Genomic DNA, 8,154 nt, shown 5'->3' with positions numbered 1-8,154 from the left:
TCCTCATGAGCTCGTTGTCCGCATCACTACTATGAGGTGACGGCAACGGTGTCGACTCATTGTAGTCGACAATGAGCGACGGATCAACATCCTCACTGTTAAAGTGGGATGGATCCTTTAGCCCTGTTAACGCGACAGCAGCAGTGGCTGTCGGCGTTCCGACTAAGGCATTAGACGCGGCCGGCGAATTAACGCGGCGCGTGCGCTTAGTGTGAGGTTGAGTGGGCGTCTTCGCAGACGACCCACCAACGTGGCCCCTTTTAGGTGGCATCTTGGGCGCCGTGTATGGAAACACGTGCGCTAGAGTGATTGAGTGAACTAGCGGCGCGTAAAGCTGCTCGCAGTTCCTCTCTCCTCTTTGACGAATTTAAAAATGTAAATTCGTTCTTAAAGGGGGGGATGGTGTAACGGGCTAAAGTTGCCCTAATGCTACACAGTCCCCGTTAAGTACACTTGGTGCATTTAAGGGGATGGTCAATTACTAAATAATAGTAATTAGACCCAGCACTCGGGTGTTGTGCACATTTGTGACCAACCCTTGTGTATGTGATGCACATGGGTGCATTCACATTAGGAGGGATGACGGCTAGCGTCAACCGTTACGCGAGGTATCTAGAAAGATAAGCTCGCAATACATATTAAGTGTTATCTATAGAGATGACATTTCAATTGGTAAAAAGAGGTATTTATATTTAATTCTATTAAATATAAATCAGTCTGAAAACTACTTCCTACTTGGTAAGTGCGCACGAGGAGACGGATTACCGCTCCCGTGACGACACTTAATCAGGGTACTTAGTGTGTTGGGTGAGGTCGCTTACGCGCCCACCACAACTACCTCACTGCACGCAAGAGAAGCAGGTTGAACCGCTTCCTCGCTGTGCTAGGGTGTGTGTCTAAGTAGAGCGTGGCCGCATTACGACGTGCCCGCCTACATCGCTCCTGAAGTCAGAGGAAGGTTTTACACTCTAAGGGTCTCTTAGTTATAAATTAATGGGTTAACAAATCAGGAAGTCGTACAAGCTACTAAAGCTTAATAAATCCTAGCTCAAGGGATTCAGGGGTTCGTGATACCAAGTGGCAACTAGTGCCCGAGAGCATATACCTTAAAAAGACTTCAATCTCTCACAGATCAATGCACAAACCTTAGAAAGGCACTATACGCTCTAAGATCAAAAATGGAACTAAACTGTGTTTTAATCATCTAAATCTAAAAACCTTACCCTACCTAATTTAAAATAGATTTCGGCCGCCAGATTTTTATCTGGCGGTGACCACATTTGTTACCCATACTAAATGGGATTTAAGTAATTAACTATTTTAGAATTGGATAAAAGGGTATTATACCCATAAAGTTAACGTACCACAACAACGGTTCTCCAACCGATGTGTGCCCCATTACACCCTCCCCCATCAGACTGTTGACACCGAGTGAAAACATTCGCTTCATTTTCTCTATGAGGTTGGAGCCTAAACAGCTAACCGTTCGGTTGTAAATTTCTTTCCTATGTCTCATGACAATCAAGCGTGAGTCACAGACTCTTAGCACCTTCCTCGGCGATGATGGAATGGTGGACTTTAAAAGTCACTCTTCATCAGAGGAGGTGGAGAAAGAGAGACGTTCTTTCACGCCTTCTCCTCCGGATGAACATCGGTGGGCCCCGAATCCGTTCCCAGAACGTGGTGCCGCTGATGTTTTAACTGCAGTGGACAGGACACGAGACCCTGAGTCCAACATCATTAAGAATCCGCTCGATGAAGTGCAAGAGCAGGCGATCCTCATAGAGGAAAAAGGGCGTCGTCGAGCTGCCGAGATAGCGAAAGCTGAAGCGCACAGTGAATATAGATTTACTCTGCTTAGTGCGGACGAGCGTCTCAAAGGAATAGAGGGTCACAGCTTGGCCATCTTGACCTCCGGTGACACGGCGAGAACGCCGGAGGAGATTGCTGTTCCGACGCTCTTCATGAGCGATGCCTTATGCTAAGGGTAATGACGCGAGGTCAATATCTGACGCATTTACGTGATCAAGCCCATGAGGCTTCGGTGACACCTATGCGGGAAATTCCGATTGTTTTGTTTCCAGACGAAACAAGGAGTGAAAATGAAGTCTCGTTGAGACCGGGTTCACCGGGCCCGCCGCCTCATTAATATTTGGAATATCAGAGAGTCTGCAGATTCGGCTGATGTTCGTTCGGAACGGAAGCTTCGCTTTGATTTTGCGAAGCCTAAGGCCAAAGGCCAGTTACGTTCGGCATTTATGCCACAAAATGAAGAGAGGTCTGGCCGATATTTCAGTGCTTCGATTGACCGTACAGCCATGGATCGAATCCGCACTGAGGCTCTAGATCCACTCAATCCCACGTCTAGTGGTGAGAAGCGTCCTTTGACGCGAGTTGACTCTGAGCTTGGCGCTCAAAAACGTCAACAATCTTGCCGAAGAGGTACCTCGAACTCCCAAGAGTTTTCAGAAGAGGGGTACCCAAGCCACTTTACCAAATACTGGTAATGACCCTTACGACGACGTCGCTCTAAGAGTTTCTCCACGTGAAACTGAAGGTTCTTTCGCGTACCAAGCAGCGCGAGAGGGGGCCGAAATCTCGGCAAAAGCATTTTTGTTGCTTTCAAAACACGAGTTGCAACTTCTTCATGGGAGCCTTGCTCGGGTTGAGAGCTCTTTTGGCGATTCAGAACCGTCTTCCGATGCTGGAGCCTTAGCAACCTTGTTTAAAGGACCAGCTGGAAATCCTGGATAGGATGCAGCAATCTGCGGCAGGACTGCCTGTCTCGGCGCAAGCGCTTTTAAGTCCACGTGTGAAGGGCCCCGATATGGCTTAAGCAAGCCGACGTAGAACCCTGGGTGTGTACGCAGCTTGCTAGGAAGGTTTGGCGTGCAAGCTAGACCCTTCTTGACCACGACCATAAATGGTCCAATAAAGCGCGGGCGCAATTTGGTCTTGAAGACCGCGGAAACCAAGTTAGTAGGTAGATTATAGCGCTTAATAAAACTCGGTCTCCGACCACATAAGATTGAATACAGCTTTTCCTTTGGCATCTGCTTATTCTTTTTGTTTGCTTGGCCATCAGCCATCAGCCATCGTGTCCCTTACATTCTTAAAACACTAAATCGCGTCGCGAGAAACTCGCTTACTTGTTTCCGAACGGTAACAGGGCTGATATCAGCAAGCCTATCGGCTCATTCACCCCCACCAAGCCTGAGCCACGCAGTGGAATTGTTAACGGAATGCGTCGGTGGGTGAGACCGCTGACATAGAACGGAGTATAGCCTGTAGGCATGCACAGCGTTATCAAACGCAAATTCTACTACAGCGAGCATTGAGCTCCACAGTTTTGGTGTCTGAGCCCACATACTGTGAAAATCGTCTTCAATGACGCGATTGACACGTTCAGTCGGACCATTGGTCTGCGGATGTTCCGCGGTGGAATGTCCAATATGTTGCCAAGCACTCGGGAAATTAATTTCCAGAATTTAATCGTGAAACGGGGGTCCCGACCATAGACACTTGCCACTGGCAAACGGTGTTGTCGCGATCGATGAACAGCCTTACTTCACCATCAATGGTATCTGGCACAGCCGCCAAGTGAGCCATTTTGCTCAATCGGTCAACAAAGACCACTATGCCAAAGTTACCGGCCGAACCTTTCGGTAGACCGAAAACAAAATCCTAACTAATGGACTTCCAACTCCCTATGGGTATGGGCAGACTTGCAAGTGGCGCAGCAGCATTCACCGAGGGTTTAACCCGCTGGCAAGTTTCGCATGTGCGATCGTATGTGCTGACCCATTTAGAAATTTGGGGCCACCAATAAATCTGGCTTACAGAGCCGTAGGTCTTTTCTCTACCGAGATGACCACCAGGGATAGTATCGTTTGCCTCATTGAGGAGCCGGTACTTCAAATCCTCATCATGAGGAACAACGACGCGCGGAGGTTCCGCAGCATCCGTGCCATAAAGCAATACGTCGTTATCGATAGAAAATTGATGTAACTTGCACGCAAACGTGCCGACAAATTAAAACCCGAGTCAGTGCTCTTTAGAGCTCGTAGCAGAGCTACACACTGTTAATCCTTGAGGTGAGCCGAACGGATTAACCCAGTAATAGGCGACATGATAGTCGTTGCATGAGAGAGCTCATAACCTAGCTATTACGCTAGCGCCTCTGACTAATAATTCTATACTGCGTGATAACGCATCGGCCAAAGCATTCTGCATGCCAGGCTTATCCTTCACCTCGAAGTTGTATTTGGCGAAAACGGATATCCATCGGGTCATTCTCTGTGAGAGATGGGGCGACTTAGTCGCCGTGCGTAATGACGCGTGATTTGTAAATATCACAAACGGCTTAGAGCCAAGCAGATGAACTCTGATTGACGAGAGCGTACTTCATAGCAAGTAACTATTTGTCATGAACTAAATAATTCTTTTCCGCAGCTTTAAGCTGTCTAGATTCGAGCGCAATAACACGTTCACGCCCGTCAATATCTGCTTGTAACAGAGCACTGCCAATGGCAAAATCCGATGCGTCACAGACGACACTGAAAGGCCAATCTGGATTCGGCAGCGCCAGAATCGGGGCATGAATACGACTATCCTTAACTGCTTGCGAAGCATTATGTTCTGGGCTAGTCCAGCACCATTCTGTATCCTTTCTTAGGAGATTAGTAAATTGCCTAGCCATATCAGCTTAATTTTCGCTAGATTTGTGTAAATAGTTGGCGAGGCCCAACCACTTACGCGAACCTTTTTGGTTTTTAGGAACCAGCCAATCAACTATGGCTTTTACCTTAGCGGGATCCGCTCTTTAAGGCCTCGCTTCCCAATGAAGCACACAAAGAAAGGAATTTCTAATGCGCCAAAAATGCATCTAGATGAATGGCATACAGTTTACTTGTGACCATGCTTTCGGGCACTGCTCGCGAATGGTCTACATGGGTTTCCATATCCGACCGACCCTGCTCCGCACGACTATGACAAAAATGTCATCAAAATAAGTCGTGCATAGCCTTGATGAGGGCGAAAAGAGTTGCGTCACTAGACGATTAAATGCTGCCAGTGCGTTGGAAAGCCCTTGTGACATAACCAACCATTCCCATAGCATACCGCTTGGGGTGCTTACCGCTGTAAGCTGGGTATCGTTAGCTCGCATGAGCAGTTGGTAGTAACCATCGACTAAGCCAAGTGCACGGTACATTGAACATCCCACCATATTGTTCTGAAGAATATAATTTCTAGGAATGTTTTTTTGCTGGTATAGTGGCAGCATTAAGCTTATTATAAGCATTTTCAATGCGCCATTTACCATTTGGCTTTTTGACACAAAATTTCAGTGTCGAATGGGGAGATTTGCTCTCTCGTACCATTACAGCCTCGTGCTTAGCAATGAAGTAATAGTATAGGATTACATAAAGAGCTCAGTCGCAGCTGGCACAAAGACAGCGCCCACACTGTGCTTGCCAAGATTCGCGTAAGACAAACGAAAACTTTGCACTCGAACGTTTGGAGGTCTTTACAAGATATGAGCGCGATTACTTGCCTTGCACTACGGTGATAACCATTGCAGTCCCCACTCTTAAGCAAATGAGAGCGATTCGATGCCTAAGGGCGCCTCTCAACTTAAGCACGAACGCAAACGAGATCTTAACAAAATCGAAGCTGCTGTTCATTTTGAAGCACTGACTCTTACGATTTTCCAGAGAACATATAACCGCACCGCTGCATCAGAATTTTCATATAGCTGTATTGGAATCATGGGTTGCTTAACAATAACGCCTATCTATACCCATGACTTCGAAGAGAGAGAGGGATAAAACGCGTCGCTCGCATTATTAAGAAATCAGGCTGTTTTTACTTGAAGAGGAGTCGGACTACCGCTCTTGATCTTATTTAAGAGCCCTGACTTTAGACGGGCTTGAGCGAGCTTAAGAAAAATCCATCGCAAGAACATGTGGCAGACTGCGCCCAATATCTATAACAGTTTAACAGAAATGGGATGCGGTTTTTGTTGTATAATATAGTAGCAAATGTCAGAAACTGTAGGCGGGCACGTCTTAATGCAGCCACGCTCTACTTAGACACACATTCTAGCACAGTGAGAAAGTGGTTAAACCGTCTTCTTTTGCGTGCAGTGAGGTAGTTGTGGTGGGCGCATTAGCGACCTCTCCCAACGCACTAAATACTCTAGTAAAGTGTCGTCACGGGAGCGGTAATCCAGCTCCTCGTGCGTACTTACTGAGTAGAAAGTAATTTTCAGACTGATTTATATTTAATCGCATTATATATAAATGTCTGTTTTTATCAATCAAAAATGGCATCTCTATAGATAACACTAATATGTATGCGAGCATATCTTTCGAGATGTCTCGTGTAACGGATGACGCTAGCTGTCATCACGGATGACGCCAGGCGTCATCCCTCCTATGTGAATGCACCTATGTGCATCACATACACAAGGGTTGGTCACAATGTGAATCACATCCGAGTGCTGGGTCTAATTACTTTTTTTTAAAGTAATTGACCATTTCCCTTAAGTACACCAGTGTGCATAATAGGAACTGTGTGACATTAGGGCAACTTTAGCCCATTACACCTTATCCTCTCAAAGAGCTAGTTTTCATTTTAAATTCGTCGAAGAGGAAGGAGGAACTGCGAGCTGGTATCGATCGGCTCCCAAGAGTCGAAACTCTTCGGGTAGCCTTTCCATTGGACGAGGATCTGATACATTTGCATCACGGAGCGGTGGGCAAGCAACCTTCCAACAAGAAAGCGTTAATTCCCACCCGCATCCATCAGAGCAGGCGGCGCCCGATAGGAGTGGCGATCTCGCCTACCTACTCGCGGCTGCCTTACCTTCGTCCGTTCAGTCACAGACGTTAAGCGCTGCTGAATGAAGTATTGCGGATCTCGAGGGTCAAGTCTCGCAACTGACCTCGGATCTTGTTGATGTCCGAGCCAAGGCTCGTCAGGGTTATGAACGCCTGAAGACTCGCTTGGACCTCTGAAAAAATAATGCTGAGGGATCCGCGTTACTCGCGTGATGCCCCTTGCTCTCCAAGTCCTGTTCGTGGTGGGAGGCATCGGTCCGATAGCTTTTCACCTTCACCGTCTCCCTCACCTGAACGACGATCGATTCACAGTCGGCGTCACCATCGGTCTCCTAAGGCGGATGGGGGTATGTGACCTCATTTGGGTCTACATACCGTCTCAGACGACCCACGTAAAATGGGGGGTGCGTCTTCATATACAAGGGAAGGGTGAACCTATAATTTAGGTCTCCAACCTCTCCTACCACCGTAAAGGGCCCAATGAAACGCGGCAACAACTTCGTAGTACCATCAGACAGTACAGAGATTGCATTTTTAGGTAGGGTAGCAGTCCTTAACAGTGCTTTTTCACCCAGTCTAAAGCGTTCATTATTTTTGCGATCATTTCGGTCCACATATTATTTTTGCTTGTCCTGTGCGCTTGTCATCGCGTCACGGACTTTTCGTGTGATGGCTAATCGCCCATCCACAAAGTGTTGAGCCTCGCTCACGCTTTTAGCATGAAACCCGCCTAAATACCGCCGAGAGGTCGGTCATAAGACGTAGTTTTATTGACCACTGATAAATTGGCAGGGTCACTAGGGCAAGTTTCTGTCGTTGAGATGATACCCTCATGGGTCATCGTCATATTGACAAAACTATGTCCCTCTTTTGCACCGAGCATAGTGAGGGCCCCTCCCCCACTAAGACTCGGGCTGCGCACAAACGAGACTGGCGTCCGAGGATGGCGCAGTCCGTTAAGATAAAACGGTGTCTTACCCGTACTGACGTGGACACTGTAATTTATAGCGAACTCCACAAAGGGCAATTGCTTGCTCCACTCTTTGGGAGTTGCTATAGTGCGTAAGACATCCGCCACGACCCGATTGGCACGTTCTGTTTGGCCATCGGTCTGGGGATGATCTGCGGTCGACATGTGGAGCTTGCTACCTAGCAGCTCGAACACATGTCGCCAAAAACCAGACGTAAAACGTGGATCCCGGTCCGATACTATGGACTCGGGCATCCCGTGTAGTCGGTAAACATGATCCAGGAACAAGAGAGCTGCCTCCTTGCCTGTGATCGATGTCTTACATGGTGCTAAATGCACCAT

This window comes from Bremia lactucae, linkage group LG1, assembly GCF_004359215.1.
Source record: "Bremia lactucae strain SF5 linkage group LG1, whole genome shotgun sequence".
Taxonomy (NCBI): domain Eukaryota; phylum Oomycota; class Peronosporomycetes; order Peronosporales; family Peronosporaceae; genus Bremia; species Bremia lactucae.
This window is presented reverse-complemented; position numbering follows the sequence as displayed.